At 41.0% G+C, this 21864-nt stretch overlaps 1 long non-coding RNA gene across 1 annotated transcript in view; it reads right to left on the reverse strand.

Moving 5' to 3' along the window:
* Positions 1-2397: 2397 nt before the first annotated feature.
* LOC121830381 (uncharacterized) overlaps positions 2398-21864 on the reverse strand; it is a 140578-nt gene continuing 121111 nt past the window's right edge. Inside the window, exons 14-15 of the long non-coding RNA XR_013052453.1 lie at positions 4255-4330; positions 2398-4147 (exon numbers count right to left, since the gene is read on the reverse strand). This is a non-coding gene — a long non-coding RNA (uncharacterized LOC121830381). The remainder of the gene's footprint in view (positions 4148-4254; positions 4331-21864) is intronic.

The following is a 21864-nucleotide window of genomic DNA, read 5'->3' on the forward strand; positions in this document are numbered from 1 at the left end:
TTTTATACCCCAATAAAGTTTATCTGGGGATCAAAGGATAAATCCAGCCACTAAATTAGATGTAGAGGTCAAGCAGTGGTGGCACACACCTTTAATCCCAGCACTTGAGATCTCATGTCTTTGCTTGGGAAGGACACACGCCTTTAATCCCAGGAAGTGATGTCTGGGCAGAGAAAGGTACATAAGACATGAGGAAACAGGAATTCACACTCTGGAGACTAAGGATTTCCTAGAGGTAAGAACTTGTAGCTGGCTTGTTCTGCTTCTCTGATCTCTCAGCTTTCACCCCAACATCTGGCTCTGGGTTTTGTTTATTAAAAAGACCATTTAGCAATTCGTGTTATATTCTAGGACATTTCCTACCAACAGCTGATCAAGTTCCTTATTACCTTGTGCTAGAGGGCCTGGTAGAACCATATGGGAGGGATCTGATATGTGTTACATATAAGGGATGGTTTATATTTCTAATTATTTTTATAATTGAAATAGCAAAGTTAATTGTGAATAATCTGGAATAAGTTCAATGGTTTCAATATATAAAATAACTCTTTTTGCATATTGAGAGACAGTGACAATATTAAGAGGTTCTGGAAAACCTAATAATACCATGAGAATAGCATATACTTCTGATTTTTTAACTGAATCATAAGGACCTTAAGCCAACTCTCCGTGTTTTTCCCATCCCAAAGCCCTGGAAATCTCCCCTCAGCCCCTTCTCTCTTCCTGTCCCTCTCTTTGACTTCCTCCGTCTTCCAACAACTCTATAGTTGATCCTGGTCAGACTACCGCTGATTCCATCCTTGATTCAAAGTGACTTTATTGGTACAGCAGGGTTGCAGTGTGCACAATTCTCCCACAATAATAACTTCCATATAATCTTTCACCCCTTTGGTCTAAGGATTCACACGTCCTTATAAGTCACATACTAAAGTAAATAAACACATTTTCCATGGTCTTCCTGCAGACTTACAGGTGCCTAAATAAACTAAAAGCACGGCTTAATAGGGGTCAGTAAAGTGGCTGCAGTGCCCCTAAGATGGCCTTTCTGAGCAAGGGGGAAACTGACATTTCAATGTGATATTTTTGAAAACGATGCCAGTTTCTTTTGTGTTGCTGTGACCATAGCACCTGACATGGAAAGCTTAGGGGGAACCATTCATTTTGTCTCCTGGTTTCAGAAAGCTCTGTCTGTCATGGCAGGGAGACACTGTGGAGCTCATGGCAGTGGGACCATGTAGTAAAAGCTTTTCATGTCATGGGGGACAGAAAATGGAAAGCAGATTAGAGATCCATTTTCTTCCTGTTAGACACCCCCGAATCCAAAAGGTTCCACAGTCTCCCAAAATAGCACTACCTACTAGGGACTGAGAATTTGAAATATGAGCCTGTAAAGAACATTTTGGATTCAAGCTACAACAAATCAAAATTTAAAAAATCTTAATAGAATTTCTAGTTTAGGATAGAGACAGCAAAAGAGACTGCCATGGTTTGCCATCTATCCCTCTACAATTCATGTTGAAATTCAGCCACCAGAATAAATGCATTGAGTAGGTAAGAGAAATCTAGGTGAACAGAATATAAAGCCTCCACCTATTTCAGGTAATTTCTTGACTTTAAAACATGCTTTGGTAGTGTGTGTGTGTGTGTGTGTGTGTGTGTGTGTGTGTGTGTGTGTGTGTGTGTGTGTGTGTATGTGTGTGTGTCTGTGTGTGTCTTTGTGTGTCTGTGTGTCTGTGTGTGTGTAACAATTAAAGAACAGAGGCCATGAATTTGAGAGAGCAGGATGAATTACATGGGTTGGAGGGAGGAAATATATTTAAAAACATTTTAATGCCCGCTCTGTCTTAAGGGAGGAGAATTTTGAGAATGTATTCCTTTTCTTTACTTTCTGCTATGTTGGGGAACAGTGACAACCCCCAAGGGGTACAGTGTTCCACATGCCAAGCTGTGAGCAGAGTGAGATCCTTACTATATACAGAGTCTGCCCACACCTAGATTCCAAAACTGTAAGAAAATAATTTATGATCCTCATAAATTACTCAGTCTGAAGTAATAGTTATAGCAGCCCAAAAGAGACTTAACATGAAATGTGTTGAAGGTTTTAAACCAAGACTATTCCCAGAGGAGTTGGATATTAAGATGTAACTGGCAGAATCAGAGGCAAACATCCTCTGATTGCATCTCTGCATTAGCGGACTGAACTTGGTTGCAAAGGTTTATCCTCTGCTCCCACCTGACCTGAGTGTTCCCACCTGACCCAAGTGCTCCCACCTGACCTGAGTGCTCCCACCTGACCTGAGTGCTCCTACCTGACCCGAGTGTTCCCACCTGACCCAAGTGCTCCCACCTGACCTGAGTGCTCCCACCTGACCTGAGTGCTTCCACCTGACCTGAGTGCTTCAACCTGACCTGAGTGCTCCCACCTGACCTGAGTGCTCCCACCTGACCTGAGTACTTCCACCTGACCTGAGTGCTCCCACCTGACCTGAGTGCTCCCCCCTGACCTGAGTGCTCCCACCTGACCTGAGCATTCCTATCTGACTTGAGAGCTCCCACCTAACCTGAGAGCTTTTACTCTGTGCAGGTAAGCCACATGCTGGTGTATGTCTAGCTGGATGAGAATGAGTTACCCTTCACTGCTATTTTGACAGTTCTGTTTTGCCAAGATATTTATGAAAAGATAAATTTTCAGAATTGGACACATATGTGAAGCACACCAGTAGACAAGCCTTTTCTAATATATCTGAAGCTGTCATTTAAATCACAGGTTTCCTATGCAAAGAAACGATAATGAGGAATTAGAAAATTGCTGCATTGACAAATATCTGACTCAATTCCTCCCCAGTACAGCAAGCATACAAAGTGTAGAATAAGAAATGGAAAATTCAGTTTAAACAAGTTTGCTTTTAAAAAATAGGCGATCGTTGATGACAGATCTAATTCTGAACATTTCATAGATGCATAAAACTAGGAATACTGCCAAGAGAAATCACCTAGTTTCCCTTATGTAGGAGTATGTGTATCCTGGTATTTCTTAAAGCTCATAATGGGTTTTAATTCCATAAAATAAACAAATAAGTAAAGGCATTAGTTACTTAAGTTTGAGAAATGCTGGTTTTAAACAAAAATTCTTCAACGCTAGACTTCTCAGAGCCTTTGCTGTACAGGTGACTGCTGTAGACTTTAAAAGGACTTACCTGTGGTATTTATATCAAACCAGGAATTTGTTGTGTTTCTAAGAATACTGATAAAGAAAGTGAACATCAGCCTTTGGTGACACTGCTCCTGACCCTCTTTGGTGATTTTGTTTTATCCTGCTATGGTCTCCTGTCTAAATGCCACTGCTGGGCCCTGCTGTATGATCTGTCAAATGTTCCCGAGAGCAGACTTTACAAGCTGCATGAGTGTGTTTTGTAATATTTTCAGAGTGATTCTGTCTCTATGAATCCAATCATGCAAACTGGAAAAACACTCAAAGCCTTTGTTCGTGTGCCTGTTTCTTCTCTTATTTAATTTTACAATGGCTTTCATCCTCAGTGGGTTGGAAACTGAACAACAAGAAGGACTTCTCTAGGTCAAATCTTATGAGAGAGAGTTTAAAGCTGTGTGATGTTTCTTTCCTAAAACAAACATTCCTGGCAGGAATTGACTTTAGGAAGTTCAGAGGGTTAGGGAAAGTGTGGGCAGATTACTGAAACTAGCTGTTGTCATGTGATCCCTGACTCCCTCCTGAGGTTCCCAGGAACCCCCCTTCCCTTGACCCCTCAGCTCTTCAATAGTAAAGCCTGCTGCTGCTATCTTCTGTGAACTTTTTCTCCTAAGCTTGTCCAAGCCTTCAAAAATGTGTAAAACTCTTTAAATGTTCACCTCCTAAGTGGACCACTTGTTTTCTGCTAAGCCACTGATCTACGGTAATACTTACGTTAGCTCTCTAGTGAGTACAAAGCCCACGCTGGGCCATGAAAACAAGGAGACTCCTAAAGTGGCAATTAACAAGGCAGTTCCACATAGTTGATCTGATAGTCAAAGAGGTTTATTTTGGGTAAACTTACAACCAGCAAAGGGATTGGTTACAGGATCCAGGAGAGGTGAGGTGCAGTCCATTGCAGTTCTCTGGAGAACTCTGACTTGGTCTGCGATCCAGCATCTAGGATCACAAGGTAGTCAAGAGAGCAAGCATGTACACCTTTCAGGTCTTAAAGGTCCAAAGAGGCCATGCCCCAGGAGCAGGTCATAGATAGGTGTAGCAGTTACCTGCTGCCTGACTAGGGGCAGTGCTTCAAGGTCAAAGCTGGAACAGCTACCCACTACAGACTTCCTCTGGCTGGATCTGTTAAAAAGGAAACAAAATCTCAGGGCTCCAACCTTTCTGAGAGATCCACAAGCACCTACTGACTGCTACCAGTGGGCAATCTTCATGGGTATGAAACAAAAAACTATGAAGAGCTGTTCAACTCATTAGAGTAGAGATTGAAGATGCCAAGCTTCAGCCACAAGTCCCTATAACCCCAGGGAATTAGCCACTGGAGATGCTAGACTGGCCTGATGGTGACATCATGGTATACCCTTTATGCCTCTTCTCCCCTTTCCACTGCATGGACTTCTATCTATTTTTGATTAAAAAAATAAAGTATCTGTTATTTATTAAGTGGTGCTGTTTATCATGTGAGAGAAGCCACAAGTCACAAAAAAATGAAACCACTATAAGAGTTTATTAAGGGAAGGGAATAGAAAAGATGTGCATAGGTCTATGGAATGACCCAGCAGGGAGAGAGAGATGGAATAGGTGGAACCCACTTTTATAGGTTCCCCCCTGCACATGCACATATAGGCTTATGTAGCTATGCCACATATGTGCATGATCACACATGATCATGCTGCATGCAGATTACATGATCACACAGCACATGAATTATGTAGGACATAAGGCCCTAGGATGACTAAGCATCTTACCTGGCTACTGGACAGCACATGCTCAGTCATGTGGCTGGAGAAGTGGCTAAGAATTCTAACAGTATCTTCCCAAAAGTTTTCTGCTTTACATATGGCCCCTTTCTTGCATACTCTAATTTTCATAATTTTGGAGATGATGGAAAATCTCCTGAAGTGTTAGAAAAGAAATAAAATAAAGTACGACTGGTAGTAACCTGCTGGTATAATCCAATATCTATCTTCTGGCAACAAAAATTTCAATGAGTTCTATATACCAATGTGCTGTGGGATGTTCTGTATGGCAAATGTGTTGCTCTGATTGGCCAATAAATAAAACACTGATTGGCCAGTGGCTAGGCAGGAAGTATAGGTAGGACTAACAGAGAGGAGAAAAGAAAGAACAGGAAGGCAGAAAGAGTCACTGCCAGCCGCTGCCATGACAAGCCACATGTGAAGATGCCGGTAAGTCACAAGCCATGTGGCATGGTATAGATTTATAGAAATGGATTAATTTAAGCTATAAGAACAGTTAGCAAGAAGCCTGCCATGGCCATACAGTTTGGAAGCAATATAAGTTTCTGTGTTTACTTGGTTGGGTCTGAGTGGCTGTGGGACTGGCAGGTGACAAAGATTTGTCCTGACTGTGGGCAAGGCAGGAAAACTCTAGCAACACCAATGCTGGATATAGTGTGGAACCTGCCTGACTCCATTTTTGAAGGCAGGAGCCATTATGCTGTATTGTTAAAAACAAGTTTCTATTTGCTATAAGAGCTGAGTTGCTCTCTGTTTCCTGGAACCTGACCTTCCCCAACCCATGACCTTAGTTTGTTTTTGAGAATACCCTTACCCTCCCTGATCCTCCCTAAACCCTCCCTAATCACATGGTGACTACATGATGGGTTTAGGTTTTTTGGTTGTTTTTTTTAGATTGTTTTTTCTGTATTTCTTTATTGCCCCATTGTCTCTTTTCTGTAAACTACTTATGATTTTACTTCTTAAAAGAGGCCCAAGAAATGGATTCAGGGGTGTGCTCTTTAACCTGACTTAGAAGGCAATTGCTGGCCAGCCCTTGGGTGCACTTCAATAAAAATCAAGCTCGCTTCAAGTTTGATCCAAATTGCAGTAGTGGTCTTATTCTCACCTTTGAGATTAACAATAGTATACATGTGTTTATTTCTGTTTTCTTTCCAAAGTGCCCTTGAAATAACTCTATGAAAAAGTGAATTTATAAAGGCTTTTACAAAACTAAAAACCAAAGGCAGGTAAATCAATCAATCTCACAAAGAAATATACTGGGGACATCAGAGAAGATGGTAGCAGGGTGCAAGCTCTGTATGAGAAACCTCAATTTCTTACTGAATGGCCAGGCAGAGATCAATCATGTGATGGTTAAGCTTGTCAACTTGATTGCTTTTAGAATCACTGAGAAATTCGCCTCTGAACACATTTATGAGGGGTTTTCTACATTTAATAAACTGAGGAGGGAAGACTCTATTCTAACTGGGGGCAGCTCCATCCCATGGGCTGGGACCACAACTGAGAATGGAGAAATGGAGTTTAGCACTTTCATCTCCTGCTCCATGACATCAGGTACCAAGTGACCAGCTGCCTTGGGATCCTAATCCAGGACTCCTCTGCCATGATGGACTCTACCCTGGAGCTATGATCCAAAATGTACCCTTTCTCCCTTAAGTTGCTGTTATCAGGGTGTTGTCAATCACAGCAACAGGAAGGGAACTAATACAGACAATAAGAGAAGAAATGCTATCAGAGAAGATCAGCCCTCTGGCTATCCAGTAATATGTAGGGAAAGTTTTTCCATCTGGACCACTGATCAGCTCAGTCCTGCCAGCTAGCTCCCAAATAACCACATAGAGACTTATTATTACTTAGAAATGCTTAGCTGATAGCTCAGGCTTGTTACTAACTAGCTCTTACATTTTAAATTAACCCATGTTTCTTATCTACACTCTGCCACATGGTGGTACCTTTTTTCAACAGCGTACGTTCATCTTGCTTCTCTCCATGTCTCCTCATGATTCCTGAGACGACGACAACTCATCCTCCTCCTACTCCTACTCCTACTCCTCCTCCTCTTCCTCTTCTTCTTCAGGCTCTCTTTTTGTCTGCAAGTCCTGCCTAACCTCTACCCATCCAGCTACTGGCCAGTCAGCCCTTTTATTAGCCAATGAGAGTAATACATATTTACAATATACAAAGATAGTTCTACAGCAGGAATATGCCTAAGACTGAACTGAGTCCTTAACTTGCCAAAAGAAAGACAGATCTACAGTTGACCTTGAATCCCCCCAAGTCTTCCAACAGCTCTGGGAATGGGCAGTTTCAATTATAGTCATTTCAAATGTTGGGCATCCAGGCATGAATTTCTATAGCAAAGACTCATAAAGGACCATAAGATATGAAGCTTTGGGGAGAGTAAAGGCCAGTGGCTCAAAGAGCCACCACCTAGTCAGATGACTTTCTAGGAGTGAGGAAACAGAGTGGGGGTTCTTTACCCAGCATATAACCTTGCTGTGCTCACAGAATAACTTTGCCCATTTGTATGTGGTAATGGTGTCTTTCCCATGATTATAAGACTATGTGTCGCTCACATCACACATGAGCAATATTTTACTATTATCTAGTTTGACTGTGAAGATCAATGTCCAAGGTGGCACTGACTAAAAACAAACAAATTTCTGACTAATCAGTGCCTAGACTCTGACAGGCAGAACACCCATGATTTTAACCCCTTCTATCCTGGTTTTCTCATACATAAAATGGGGCTCTTTTAATTATTTTACTGGCTTTTATAAAGTTTCACTGAGTAAATATATGTGAGATCCCATATAGTGCAGAAAATTGTTAAATTTTTATATTGTTGGCTTTTGATTATTTGTTTGGTGGTCTGGGGATTTAACCCAGAGCCTTGAATGTGCTGTGCAAAATGTCATCCTTGAACAAAGTCCCCATCCCTACAACAGTTGTTTTAAGGCAAAAGTTAGCAAACTGCACAATACTAGATAGTAGACTTTTTTTTCTATGCTAAGTATGATTTCTTTAAAACTGAGAACACATCACCCTCAGCTCACAGGTCCCCCCACCTCCCACATACCAAACAGGCTCAGACCAGCTAACCCACTACCTGTACTTTGTCAAGTTATAAGGGAACAAACATCCATTCTCTTCCTATTAAAAAGTGGCATCTTCAGCACTGAAATCTTAAAATAACACATAAAAATGAATAAAATAATAAAACAAAATTATTCTCCCAAGATTTGTAGACTGTGGGTAGAAATAACATTGCCAGCCTCCTTCTCTCAGCTGAGCCTAGTCCAAGAGAGTCAACCCTGGAAACATTATACCTGTGGGAATGATATTTATCCCCAGTGCATGAATTATGTTGACATTACAATCCAATGTTGTCAGGAACCTGCTTCATTCTATAAATAAATTTACAGGTATCACTTTCTCAGGCTCTTTCTGTCTAAACATCTTCCTTCTCAGACTTAATGGGGAAGGCACTTAAAACTGGTATTGTTGAACAAAAGGAAATACATAGAGTTGAAAACTGTCAAGTCAGTGAAATTTCAGGAAGGAGACAGTGGGGTCTGAATGGGCAGCAGACCAGGACCCCAGAAACCTAGGGAACAATCTTTTATGGAAGCAATGCCTGAGGGATCTGTATGTCCTACTCTGGGAGGCCAGAGTCTTCCTAAGTGAGTCTTCATGCTAATCAGGCTCTAAACATGAAAGGTTGAAGCTCAATGGGGTCTGTGGCAGACAGGAAACCTGAAGCATTTTGGGGAATCTCTTTAGTAGAGAGCACTCAAATAAAACACAGAATTACCAGAACAAATTTCTAATCAGCATCAAAATTAACTAGATAGGATTTGGGCCAAAACCATATTCTGAATATAAAAATCCATTGGAGCTCAATTTATCTCTTGCTTCAAGAACCCTCTACCTAGTTCTCTACTTGGTAGTTCCCTTGACAAGCACTCCAGAACACAAATTTTCTGGAGAGCAAATGAAATCCTACCTCTTTGCTAATGAGTTAGAACATGTGACCTTCTGTGTAATTAGAAGCCTATGGGATTTTTGGATAAAACCAACCTTTCACTTCCCATTTCTCTGAGTATTTGTCAGTATTTGTCTTTTGTCTCTGGTAGGATAGGCAATAAATTGTGATGAGAATATATAAAAACTTGTTGGCTCAGTATTGCTGCATCATATGATTTTCCAATAAGCCACAATGCTTTATAATCCACAAAGATCAGGCAGAACAATGTCTACAATCTACAATGTTCCTTTCCATGAGACATGATTCAAAATAGATAATAGGAAACTAGATTGTGGTCAATTGCTAGTGCAATATTATGTTTAAATTTTATTTAAGTATTCTACTATCACTTTTACAATAATTACAGAATTTTCATCCATTCATTTCTCATTTTAATGTGAGACAGACAAGTTAATCAGGTGCAGCAACAGTCTCATTCTAAACAAATCTATGACAAAGATTGGAAGTAGCTCGTGTGCAAAACAAAGTCCTCCTCCTTCAAAGGCTTCCTCTTCACTACCCAATGTTCCTCACATGACTGTCGGCTGACTGTAGGCATGGAAGAGGCCCCTCTGCTCACAGAACCTAGACCATGAGAAAGCTCCGATTTTACCCTATGGGGAGTCATCTGTCTCTCTTGGCCTCACACAGGAACATCAATGCCCTCTATTCAAACTCTATTATGTGGATCAAGCTGGAAGCTCTGGGAAGCTGAAGCCAGAAACCATTGCCCAAAGTCTGCCAAGGAGTTGCTGAAGTTGTCATCCACTGGAGTCAGGGACAGAGTCATGGAGTTTAAAAAGGAAAAATCAATACCTCAGGAAAAATTACCCATACTAGCAAGCTCTCTGACCAAAGCCTTTCTTCAGCTCAGGAATATCTGCATTTAGAGATATCATTACTTTAAAACAAGAAATATAGTTTCTTGCCCACTCTCTTCTCAGCGTGTAACTTTAGATTTAGGTACATTTCTATCTTAGCCATCTGCTTGTTCTTTGTGCAACAGAGAAGACATTCTGCTCAGGTGAAATAAGCAGCTGGACACTGATCCAAAATAATGTCTGCAGGGAAAAGCCCATACCCAGAGTGCTTGCTTTTGATGATGATGCCCTAGGCCTTGTCAAAGAAAAGGAATATCTAGGGAAAAGCATGGCTATAATGTATACAAAAATATACAAGGATTCGGCTATTCCTTTAAGAATTATTTATTGGAGACAGACACAAGCCATACACTACCCTGGTGAAAGGCTGACAATAAGCAAACACAGGTCCTTCATGGTGACTGTACTGGTTGTTTTTCTGTCAGCTTGACATAAAATAGCGACATCTGGACAAGGAAACCTCAGTTGAGAAAATGAGTCTGGTCAATTGGCCTCTAGGAAGTCTGTGAGGTATTTCTTGACTAATGATTGATGTGGAAGGGCCCCGCACACTATGAGGGTGGTCCCACTCCTGGGCCTATGGTCTTGGGGTATATAAGAAAGCAAACTGGGGGAGTGGAGTGGTAGCTCACTACTGAAAAGACCAGCTACTCCTCCAGAGGATATGGGTTCAATTCCTAGCAGCCACATGACATATCACAATTATCTGTAACTATAGTTCCAGAAGATCATACACCCTCTTCTGGCCTTCCCAGGAACCAGGCACACATATGGCATACAGACATATATGCAGACAGAACACTCATACATATATATTTTAATAGAAGAAAAAGAGGGGAGGAAGAGGAGGAGGAGGAAGAGGAAGAGGAAGAGGAAGAGGAAGAAGAAGAAGAAGAAGAAGAAGAAGAAGAAGAAGAAGAAGAAGAAGAAGAAGAAGAAGAAGAAGAAGAAGAAGAAGAAGAAGAAAACTGAGCAAGCCATGGGGAACAAGCCTGTAAGTGGCATCTTCCATGGTCTCTGCTTCAGTTCATGCCTCCAGGTTCCTGCCTTCAGTTCTCTTCCTTACTTCCCTTCAAGATGAACTGCAAGATGCAAAAAATTCTTTCCTCCTCAAGCTGCTTTTGGTCATTGTCTTAGTTATTGTTCTATTGTGAAGAGACACTATAACCATGGCAATTCTTTAAAAGAAAGCATTTAGTTCAGGTTCAGAACATTAGCCCTTGACTATCATGGCAGGAAGCATTGAGCTGGAGCAGCAGCTGAGAGCTTAACATCCTGATGCACAGGCAACAGGCAAAGAATGAGACTGAGACTAGTGTGAGCTTTTGAAACCTCAAAGCACACTCTCAGTGACACACCTCCTCCAACAAGGCCACACCTGCTAATCCTTCCCAAACAGTTCATCAACTGGGGACTAAGCACACAAACAGATGAGCCTGTGGAGCCATTCTCATTCAAACCACCACAGTCATTGTATTTATCACAGGATTAGAAAACAGACCAAGAGAGAGGGTTACAGTCTGTTCATGAAGACAGATGTGAAGGACTCATTTCTAAAATGATTAATTACAACTCCAAGAGTTATAAATGAGAGTGGAGAGGGCTGTGGGTAGAGAATATCCTGAGGAGGCAGGATTTTGACTGACATTTAGAAGGTAGAGTAGGGTTCTGATACATGCAAAGCAATACCACATCTGAACACTTTAAAATGCAGAATATCTTACAGTGGCACCAACTGTAAAGATGCCATTGAACATACTGTGGACTGAGCCCAATGGATGGAGCAGAGACCCCCAGTCATTTAGATCAGAGGAAGGGAAAAATCAGGTGCTGTTGAGCAATTCTCGCTGCTCTGTGGAGGAAAGCAAAGACTGAGTGTGTACAATGCTTGACCATCATCTGCTCTTAATGTTCCAGTCTCTCGGGTTCTTTCAAACTGTTGATACAAGAATGTGACCCATGAAGTCCTCAGACAGAGATTCCCCTGAGTATCCTCTCCAAACCTAGAGCTTCCTCCTCGCTTTCTCCTGAAAGTCTGTCTTGATTATGTCTCTGTCCCTATGACAAAGGATCTTGAAAAAAGCAGCTAGGGAAGGGAGAGTTGCTTAGACTCACAGTGTGAGATTCTGGTCTATCACTGCAGGAAAGTTACAACAGCTAGAGCCTAGGCCACTGGTCACCGCACTCTTTTATTAGAAACAAACAAATGCTAAACTCAGCTCATTTCCTGCTGTTCATACAGCCTACCCACATAACGGTGCCACCTAGAGTGCATGGTTCTTCCCACCCCAATTAACCTAATGACACCCACAGCATGTTCGGAACCTGACACCCAGGTGATTCCAGATCTCACCAAATCTTCACCTGGTGTGTCCAGTCCACTACAGGGCTCCTATAAGAACCAGCTGGAGGTTTATCTTCTCAGTGTGAATATCTAAACAGAGACTGGGGTCTTGCTTTGAACTCCCATGTGAGAGTTGAAGCTTTGCTACCAGCCTGTGGTTTCACTTGATGAGGCCCTCTTCTGGCCCTATGCTCTATGCATCAACACATCTGGATTCCACATATCACCTACTGTCCTTTCTTCCCTCTTTTATTCCTAGGTTCCTCTCAAGAACCTTCCCTTTAAAAGTCTAGCTTCCCTTCAGAGATTGGGCCACTCTGAGGCAAGCAAGATCTTTCTACAGGATTTGTTTCAGTATTTCTGTTTCACACCCTTCAGTGGTCTCATGTTTTTTATGGTAAAAGCCACATACATCATACAAGGCACTTGGTAGCCAGGCTCCATTTACCCAGCTCCCACCATGGCCCAGCAACCTTATTTAAGAACTTGATTGAGGGTCAAGACAAGCTGGAGTGCTAACTTGAATCTATACTTGCATTTAACTGGCAAAATTTACTTTGGCGTTGCTTCTGGGAAAGGAACCAGCACCCATAAAAGTCAATAAAACTATCCCACTAGTCCCCCAAAACATATTCATTTAGTATTTCAGCAAAACAAACCTAGAATGACTGTTGAAAACTGACATTAAGCTGGATTTTAAAACCAAATAACCTGTGGCATGGTGGTGTTCATCAGTGGCCAGTAATATGTTTCATTATCAAATTGTTCATTTTTTAATGCAGCTGCCAAAAAGTTCCCTAGTTGAAAATGCATGCACACTGAAGAATGAGAAGAAAACTAGGAATATTTTGTTGAATAGCTCTACACTCGCCCCTGCTTTGACCCAGCTGAGGCGAATTACTAACTGAATGCATTTTGCATATAATTTTTCTTAATAGAAAAGTCAATTTCCCCCTGGCCCACAGAAATAAATATTGAGCAAGTCATTTTTTTAAATGTCCATTCCAAGGGGTGGCAGAATATTAGCATGCCTCCAGGGCCCTGTCTCCAGTGTGCTTGTGCCAGCCTCCACAGACAGCAGCTCTACCTCCTTCCTCCCTACTTATTTTAAATAACACTCATGTTATTTAAAATAAAGAGACTCCACATGGCTGTAGCTAAGGTGCTCCCTCTTGCTCTTGCTCTGCTTTTCACCCACCTCCCTGCCCCCCCATCTCTTTCTGATTACCTATCTTTACACATCTTAGTTCCCACAGCAGGTAATTCTGCCCCTTTTTGTTAAGTTGTATATCTAGGCACCTACAGCACTTAGAACACAGAAGGTCCCCAACAAACATTAGATAAATGAATAAATAAGCTACAAATAAAGAGTACTAGACTTCTGTCTCCTTCTGGAACTTAACCCTGCCACTTGTAGCCATGGCATCTGGTTACCATATTGTGCTTGAGTCTTTGACTATGAGCTAAGGCAGACCCACCTGCTGCCCCACACTCAGGCACAAGGCTGCAATTAACACTAAGGCTTTAGAGAGCACAAGTTCATGACCTCCTTATGATGTTGATTATGGCTAAACCTCCCACATTTTCCCCTAGTTTACAGAGAGCCCTGCAGACACCAGGAAACAGTGCAGTTAATGAGACTCATGCTCCTTACTCAGAAGGAGCCACAGCTGATATGGCATTATTCAACATTTAAAAAAAAAGTGGATTGGGTTTGGAGCTGGCTGGTAGGATCTCTCTACAGGTGTAGCATATGCTCATCCTGTGCCGGGTACTGTTGTCCCCAAACACTGTTTAAAACACAGAAATCCCACAAGAAAGTAGATGCAGCTATGATAGCCCATTCCACAAATGAGAAATCTCAGGTCAGGGATATTAAATAGGTGGCCCACTTAAGGACCGACATAAGTACAATCAGAGATGAGTCTGATTTCAGCATACAGAAGCCCTTGAAGCAGCTGGTGTCTTTTCGTCCAGTGATTGAATTTAGAAGAAGTGCAAGCTCATTTTGAAACCAAAACAAGTTATTAGAAAACAAGCAATCTTTCTATTTGTGATATTTTAATTCTTTATGTTGGGTTCTTTTCTACCAGCTGTTGTACAATCTACTTTTCTGTAAAAAAAGTCTTTAAATGAAAGTTTGTCTCATCCTACTCATGTCTAAAATTAACCAAGATTGATTAGGAAGCACTCAAGGAAACATCTAAGGAAATGACTTTAAATGTATTCTGTAAAATATTTGAAACACCACCTTGGGAAGGAATCCACAAAAAGCATAAATTATTGCCATTCATAATTGTTTCATTTTTTAAAATCTCTAATGATGTGGCTATATCTAAATAAATCAAGAACTAAGGACACTTTCCTGGAGGAAGAGGTTACCTTGTTAAAGACAAAATGAACAGAATATGTCGAAAATTATCAGAAAAAGAGTTAAATGGTGGTAAGCAAAGAAAGATGGTGACCCACACACACACAACACACACACACACACACACACACACACACACACACACACACACACACCACTCTGCAATGTGGGCTGTGTACCCCATCTAGGAAATCTTGGAGAAGAACACAGGGGTGGGGCCCTGGCTGCCAAGTCTGACATGAGTGCCATCCTAGAATCCACATGGTGGAAGGAGAGAGCAGATTCTCCCATGCCATCCTCAGACATGTAGTGGTGCGCATGCCACATACAACACACAATAAATTAATGTAAAAAATACAATGTACCAGGCTTTTTCTTTTGGGCCACCAACCAGCTCCCAAATCATGAGATGGAGACTTCTTATCAGGTATGAATGCTCAGCCTAGCTTACGCTCATTTCTGGTTAGCTCTTTTAAGTTAACCTGTTTCTCTTTATCCACCTTTTGTCTTGGGGCTTTTACTTTTCTGCCCTTCTGTGTATCTTACTTTCACTGATTCTCACATTTGGCCTGCTGGTGGCTGCCTGGCTGCCCTGGGAATGTCCCCCTCTTTCTCCTTCCCTTTTTCTTTCCCTCTCATTCTTTTTAAGCCTAGATTTCTCCTACTTATTCATTCTGCTCAGCAGCCCCGCCTATCCTTTTTCTGCCTAGCTATTGGCTGTTCAGCTCTTTATTAAATTTGTCAAGTGCCTAAGGCAAGCAAGGTGAAACAAATGCAACATTTTACATAATGAAACACACATCTTTACATCATTAAACAAATGCAGCATAAACAAATCTAACACACCTTTACACAGTTAAAGTAATATTCCATGGCATAAACAAATGTAACACATCTTTACATAGGTAACATACTATTCTACAACATTTCCTCCCTTTGTCCAAATAAAAATAAATGTTTTCATTTTAATATAGTAAAACTATATACAACAAGAGCAGTTATCAAGTAAGAATTACATTTACAACATCCAGTCTATTTGTATTTGGCAAATTCAAAGAAAATACTCCATTATTAATCCTACCTTGGTGAGTCCAAAGTTTTATACCTAATTTACCTTCTATTATAACTAAAGAAAACTATAACTACCTAGTCTTTAACTCCATCAAAGACCTCAGAAGGATATAATACTATCTGAGTAAACAGAAAGTGCCGTGCAAACCACTTCCAAAATTCAGATATCTGGCTATCTGGACAGTCACCTGTGGTGATATATTGTGTACCCTAATAAAATTTGCCTGAAGATCAGAGAACAGAAAAAGTCACTAGATTAAACATAGAGGCCAGGCAGTGGTGGTACACACCTTTAATCCTAGCACTTGAGAGGTAGAGATCCATCTGAGTTGAAAGTCACCCTGGAGGCCCCCAACTGGATCAGGCCCTCTGAATAGATGAGACAGTCGATTGGCTTGATCTGTTTGGGAGGCATCTAGGCAGTGGTACCAGGTCCTGGGCTCGTTGCATGAGTTAGCTGTTTGAAACCTGGGACTTATGTAGGGACGCTTGGCTCAATCTGGGAGGAGGGGACTGGACCTGCCTGGACTGAGTCTACCAGGTCGATCCCCGTCCTCGGGGGAGGCCTTGCCCTGGAGGAGGAGGTGGGAATGGGGGGTGTGCTGGGGGGAAGGGGAGGGGGGCAGGAAGGGAGAGAACAAGGGAATCTGTGGCTATTATGTAGAACTGAATAGTATTTAAAAATAAATAAAAAAGAAAGAAAGAAAGAAAGAAAGTCACCCTGGACTACATAAGATTAACTCAATCTAGGACAGAAAATAGAGCCAGGCAGTGGTGGTACACACCTTTAATGCCAGTAGTGGGAAGCACACACGCCTTTAATCCTAGGAAGTGATGGATGGGCAGAGCAGAGAAAGGTATATAAGGCATAAAGAGACAGGAACTAGAGGCTTTTTAGGCTGAGAAGTCCTAGAGGTAAGAGGTGGCTTGTTCCTTTGTCTCTCTGATCTTCAGGCAAATTTTATTAGGGTGCACAATATATCACCATAGTCACTCAAGGTTTCTCTGCAATGTTGGTGCATCCATCTTCAGCCTACAGCCTAGAATATCAGGCAAACTCTTCTATGAAGCAGAAATTTTGAAAGACTTTCCTGCCTAGTCTTGGCAAAGTTCAGCAGTCACGTTCCTGTATATCCTGCAGAGTGTCTGGTAGATCTTTCTGTGAAGCAGAAATTTTGAAGGACTATCCCACCTTATCTTGGCAAAGTTCAATGGTCTTTTTCCTTTGTGTCCTGCTTATCCAGTTTATACAACACACTGTTAGCAGTTAAGACAAGGACAATTTCTTGCCCAAATGACTAACTTTGCCACAATGAAGGCAAAGTCCATATGGAGTTTCTTCAATGCCCATCATCTTCTCTGAAGTAAACTGATGTTGTCAGGAGCAGACATGTCTCACTCTCATGAAAACCTTAGGTTATTAAACATCTTAAATACCATATTCTGTTGGTCTTTGAAGTGTTTGAAGATGATCTATCTAATCTGTCTAAATATATATGTTTAACCTTGAAAACATATCTAATATGACTATAAGTTTATTATAGATGACTAACTACTAACCTGTATTATATGTTACATTTTAAAATGAAATGCATATGTATAATACCTTAAACAAGTGTAGAAATATATATACAGTTTAACAAAAATGACTTTAAATTTGTGTCAATATACCAATGTCCATACCAATGCAAAATATTTTAGTTTAATAGTTGTCTTTTTAGCCTATATTCCTATATTCCCCCTAAATGATGATAAACATTCAAAACCCACTGAATAATCAAAAATCACCCACCTCTTGGGAATGTGAGTGTTGTGTTGTCTAGATTGCTTCTTGTTGTCTGTGGGCAAAGGTATCTTTTTAGTGAACCCAAGAATATTGGAATAATGGTCAATTCCTTAGAAAACTTGCTATAACATTTGCTGTCCAGTCTCTGTGCAATACAAAAGCACAAGGCTTTGCAGTCATGGCTACAATAGTCTGTGAGGCTGGGCCATCTCAGCCAGCATCCTTGAAGCTGTCCTAGATGCAGAATTCTGAGAGGCTGGATCACCTGGGCCATCTGTTTTCATTGGTGTCTGGTTTCCTTTCTATGAAAACACACAAACGTTCAAAGGTAACATACATATCTGTATTATCACAAGTATGGGCTGTGAGTTGTACACAAGCCAGCCAAAAATGATGGGTTTTTTTTTTTTTGTGTGTGTGTGTGTGTGTGTGTGTGTGTGTGTGTATGTGTGTGTTATGTTTTAGCAGGTAAAATATACATCAGCTGTATTGTACTTTTTCTAGGTTTATTTCTTTATATCTGTAGCCTGGATTTTCAGAGAATCTTCCCCAATCAAACCTGATCTTTATCAACCTTGAATGAACCCATAGCCTTTTGTTTCCTGTGGAAACAAAAGCATTACTTCTTCCCCAAAACAATAAATTTTTTGAATTCCATTTTAAAGTTAAAGCATTCCTAAAGCATCTAGGCTGATTTAATTTAGCAGTCCCTGTTACAATTCCATGTTGATTGGCAACTGCCATTTTCTCATCAGCATTCAAAACATCCAAAGACAGCACAACACTATACAGGATCCAGTGTAGGCAGAAGTTTCTCTCTGACCTACCTGTTCCCAAATAATTGACTCAGAGGTTTAATATTACTTGTAAATGCTCAGTTGGTAGCTCAGGCTTATTGCTAACTAGCTCTTACATTTAAATTAATCCACAATTCTTATCTATGTTTGGCCACATGGCTTGGTAACTTTTCTCAAAATGACATTCTCATCTTGCTTCCTTGACTCCACCTTCCTTCATCTGAGCATTCATAGTTTGTTTGCCCTACCTATACCCCCTGCCTGGCTACTGGCCAATCAGCATTTTATTAAACTAACTCAAGTGACAAATATTACAGTGTACAAGAGGATCATTCCATAGCAATCTAGGATTGCTGTGTATTTCCTATGTCTATGTAGCTTGTTCTTTATTATTATTTATAAACTGTATACTTGTTTCTATGATTGTCTATATCTATTTTCTTTTCTTTCTTAAGCGTATGCACATTTTAAAACACGATGTAACCTGCTTAGAGGTTTTGTCCAATGGAACCTACTTTTATACATATCTCTAGCCTTTTCTGTCTGCATGGGTAAAATATAAAACTACTAAGCTACTGCTGGGTTTTCTGCTGCAGCTTTGGGGTTTGTGAGAGCCCAGCCTTAAGCTTGCAGACCTGTCCAGAGGTGTGTGGCTGGGAACTGCATTCAACCCCTCAGTTCTGGAATACCTGTGACGTGCTGCAGCAGGCATTTTTACTTAGCTTGCTGTTTCTGCATGAAAAAGGCTCTTTAAATGCTCTGCTGTAAGGTAGAGACTCTTAAAGAAGCCGTATCTTTTTAAGCTTTCTCAGACCCTATGTGGAAATTTGGGCCCCAAGTTGGGTGCCAAATGTACCAGGGTTTTACTTTTGGGCCCCCAACCAGCTCCTAAATCATGACATGGAGATTTCTTATTAGTTATGAATGCTTAGCTCATTTCTGGCTAGTTTTTTTTTTTTAACTTAAGTTAACCTGTTTCTCTTTATCTGCCTTTTGCCTTGGGCTTTTTGCTTCCTTTCTATCTTTCTTTCTTTCTTTCTTTCTTCCTTTCTTTCCCTTTTTCTTTCCCTCTTTGTTTCACTGATTCTCATGTCTGGCCTGCTAGTGGCTGCCTGTCTTCTTGCCTTGGGTATGCCCTCCTTTTTCTCCTTGTTCTCTTCCTCTTCTCTCTCTCCCATTCTTTTTGAGTCTAGATTTCTCCTCCTACTTATTCTCTCTGCCTGCCAGCCATGCCTATTCTCTGTCTACCTAGCTATTATTGGCCATTCAGGTCTTCATTAGATGAATCAGGTGCCTTAGGCAGGCAAGGTGAAATAAATGCAACACATCTTTACATAATGAAACACACATCCTTAATAGTTAAACAAATGCAGCATAAACAAATGTAACGTTCCTTTACACAAAGTAATATTCCAAGGCATAAACAAATGTAACACATCTTTACATAGTTAAAATATTCTACAACTATACAATGTTCACAAATTAGAAAGGAAACAAAAACAGTTGTTAAATAGCATATAGAACAAAAGATAGATAACTGTATATGAACTTATTAGGTTTCCAACATTTACTATGAGTCATGAAAAGTTGAAAAAAATCTTTGCTCTGGTGCTGAAGAGTCTAAAAGTGAAAGTTAAAATGGTTCAAAAGAAGGAACAGTGTACACTTATGAGATCAGATGAAGCCGTCAGGACTTGCTGTCTACTTGCAAGTGCTGGAATTCAGTGAATTTCACTAGAGCAAAGCCATAACCGGGCAAAGCTTCTGGAATAAGATAAATGCAGCTGTTAAATGTAGGCTTCACCAGACTGAGATTAGCAACATAGTCTGCAGAGACCTGGGAAGTCAGTGCTGTGGAGAGGAAGGAGGCTGTGGGGCTTAACTGACATATCGACACACTCATGGGAAAGGCAAGTCTCATACCTGCATCTGCCCAGTGGACTGAGTCAGTTTCTTGTGCCATTATATAGACACAACCCCACAGAAAACTAATCACCTACTGTGTGCTAGTCAGTGATGCAAATCAGCCTAATCTACACAGCAAGTTCTAAGCCAGCAAGGGCTACACAGTGAGACCTTGTCTGAACAAAATTTAATTTTGAAAAGTCAAAAGGTGATACAAGGAGATGGGGTAGCAATTATTTGTCTTGGGGGGACGCTGTTTCCTCCTGAGCAGGTCAGCACACACAGCAATGACACTCAGAAACCTGTGAGCTGTAGTCAGAAGCCTGGACTCTCAGATGCAAAAGTTACATTCAGTGTTTTCAATGAATAAATAAACAGAAAAGCATAAATTGAATATTTCCTAAAAGAAAATTCTAACCATGGATATCCACAAAGGTTTCCTACTAAGAGCTGATCTTCCTTTACCCAGCCGAGCTGCATTAGAAGATTGCTTGACCATTTGCATGGTTTCTGGGTGATTGGAAGGGTCTACACTTGGCTTAGCTAGGGGCAGGTCTTTTGCTCCACCCCTTGGCATTTCTATAAATAGCCCTTTAGACGAGACAGAAGGGGCTGGTGGATAAGGATCCAGGCCCTCTAGAAGCTATCCTATGTTTCTGTTTCTCCCCCCTCTATCTTTCTATCTAATATCTCTTATCCCTCTTGCCTCAAGAGTACCTTGTTGTAAAATGTGGGAGCCAGTATCCCAGCTGGGCTCCCACATCTAATTCTTTTACAAACATCTTAAAACAGACTGTATCAAATGTAGAAGTCATATTTGAACTTGATCTCCTGCTCAACAAATAGGCATGTCAGAAAAGGAAAAACCCCAATCACTGCCAATAGATGCAATTTTCCTGGTAGAAAAAAATCTGTCTCTCCAAAACTGAGGGGTTTAATGTGCATTGCCATGATAAAGTAGTTATTCCCCATCTATCATGGGACCAAGCAGAGAAGTTCTGAAGATAAGCCTCACCCTTCGAAACTCAGGCAGCATCATCTAAAATTTAGATTGCACTGATTACAGCTGATGACGATGACCTAAAGAAAAGAAAAAGTAGCCAGTCAAATGCATGCCCTTTGCCACCTTCTAGAGCCTTCCTCATCCTCACAACCCTTTATCCCTTCACCCTTCCCTCCACAGCAGCTGAGACTGGGACCTTATCAAGGCTGCTTGCTTCAATTTCAAGAGCTTCTTTAGAGAATCAGAACTGCTAAGGACACTGTTGTATTATTTGGAATTCTGACATACAGTCTTCATAACGCAGGCTGAGAGACTTGGGCTTACAGAGACCAAAGGTCATGCCTGTAGCCACCTTTCCACTATCATATGCTCAGTGGCCAACTGCTAACAGTCTGAGAAGCCAGGCATGATGTCTCACACCTGTAGTCACAACTTTCAAAAAGATGAGAAACAAGGATCTCCATGAATATATATATTCATATATATATATATATGTATATATATATATATATATATATATATATATATATATACACACACACATACACACACACACACACACACACGTATAGTTTTTTGGTTTATCAAGATAAGGTTTTCCTGTGTAACCCTGGCTATCCTGAAACTTGCTCTGTAGCCCAGGCAGGACTGCCTCTGCCTCCTGAGTGCTGGGATTAGAGTTGTGTGCCACCATGCCCAACTTCAATCTAT

This window comes from Peromyscus maniculatus, chromosome 6, assembly GCF_049852395.1.
Source record: "Peromyscus maniculatus bairdii isolate BWxNUB_F1_BW_parent chromosome 6, HU_Pman_BW_mat_3.1, whole genome shotgun sequence".
Lineage (NCBI taxonomy): Eukaryota > Metazoa > Chordata > Mammalia > Rodentia > Cricetidae > Peromyscus > Peromyscus maniculatus.